Genomic DNA, 2,132 nt, shown 5'->3' with positions numbered 1-2,132 from the left:
CTTTCATTGTTATTAAGTTAGTAAACATAATATAGAATTAATAGGTCCTAGTTAGAAAAAAAGGATTATTTTTCCATCTTTAGATGAGTGTCTGTAAGGTAATTCATAACAACATATAATAAATTTAGCATTGGGATATCAGGAAAATATGACTCTTGTTTTTCAGATTTTAGAGTAAGCATCCTTTGTTCCAATCCCTCAGATTGAGTCAGGGCCCCTTGTGTTGTACTCTCACAACACCCCCTCCTTTTCCTTCATGGCACTTTTGACTTTCACTTTTAAATTTGGTGATGTTGAGTTATATCTCTTTTTCACCTAGTGATTAAGATGAATATAGCATGCAGGATTTAAATGGACTTACAGTAATTCTTTACCATTAGCTTACCACGCAAGCTCTAGGTGATCATAGGTTATGGCAGGGGAAAATTTGCGGAATGAACCTGAACTGCTCTGAAGCAGAGTCCGCATGATGTATTTTTCCTCCAGAGAAAACAAAAGATCAGAGCCTGAAGAGATCACAGAAAGAGATACTGAGTTGTTAAATGTTACATGTGTTTTACTGAATATTAATGAAATACAAAATGAGAATTATAGCTCAAGCACTTTCATGTCCTGCTAATGTTAGAAGCAAAGCATGGTTTCCAAACCAAGTAATAAAAACCTAAAAATCAGAGAACATACCACAAAAGACAGTAAATGCTCTATTTTCTAAAAGGCTCAGCACAAATACAAACCTTATATCTAGGCCTATTATATACACACATTGCTGTATTAGTATTCACAGCTCACCTTAGATTCCAGTCTAAAATAGATTCATTCTATTCTTTTCATTCTGGTTCATAGCAGCCAATTATCGTCTTAAAATACTGATCACAGTCTGTAATTATTTTTTTTTAAGATTTTATTTATTTATTTGGCAGAGAGAGACACAGTGAGAGAGGGAACACAAGCAGGGGGAGTGGGAGAGGGAGAAGCAGGCTTCCCGCCGAGCAGGGAGCCCGATGTGGGGCTCGATCCCAGGACCATGGGATCATGACCTGAGCCGAAGGCAGACGCTTAACGACTGAGCCACCCAGGCGCCCCTGTAATTATGTATTTATTTGTGTGTTTACACATTTAGTATCTGTCTCCCTTATGAGACTGTAAGCTCGATAAAGGTAAAGGACCGTGTCTGATTTGTTCAAATCATGCACATGGGCTGCCAACATGCCTGACAGTTCATATACAGACCATTTGTTTCTTGAATGTTGAATGGCTTGGGTTTAGTACTATCTGTAATCTGTGCCATCTTTAAATAGGGAAGGGTCAAATTTGGCCTTTGTACCATGAGTGTTAATATCATTAAAAAACATTTCTTGTTAAAAATTCTTTCCTGTTAAAAACTTTTTTTTTTTTAATTTTATTTATTTACATGAGAGAGAGAAAGAAAGCACGAACCGGCGGCGGGGGGGGGGGGGGGGCAGAGAGAGAGAGGAAGAGGGAGACGCCCCACTGAGCAGGGAGCCTGATGCAGGACTTGATCCCAGAACCCCGGGTTTATGACCTGAGCTGAAGGCTTAACCACCTGAGCCACTCAGGCGCCCCTCCTGTTAAAAACTTCTGACCTCAGATCTGTATATAGTCAGTATGCATTTTGCAGATCCATGGCCATTATGGGTTTAAATATAATTTGTCAGACTGCAGAAACTCCCAAAGGTTGGGTCTGTGGATTAGGACAGGTAATTGGAAAGAATGTCTGTTGGGTTGGTGAAGTTAAATGCTACTGAAAATACTGTATTCAAAGAGAGATGCTGCTGTCCAGAGGATTTGAACCTCATCTGGAAAACACTTATGAGGTGCCTTAAGACTTGTAGATACTAGGCAAGAGCACATTGTTGTAGAGTCTTAAAGACTTAAATTTTTAATTATTTGTTTTTAAAAATTACATAAATAGTACATGTTTGTTGTAAACATGAGTTGGGGTGGTTTCAATCCTTTGTTCACCAGGTAAGTCACTGTATATAATTTATCTTTTGATTATGGCCTTTATGGTCTTCAAGTCTTCTCTTCCTGATATGTGTGTTATCTTGGTTTATATATGGCACTCTAGGTATCAGAATAAAATGAGAAAAATCTAGGATGCTGGAAAGGAC

The sequence above is a fragment of the Mirounga leonina genome, unplaced genomic scaffold (assembly GCF_011800145.1).
Source record: "Mirounga leonina isolate KUSES-001 unplaced genomic scaffold, KU_Mleo_1.0 Mir_129, whole genome shotgun sequence".
NCBI lineage: Eukaryota > Metazoa > Chordata > Mammalia > Carnivora > Phocidae > Mirounga > Mirounga leonina.
Note: the sequence above shows the minus strand (reverse complement) of the source record.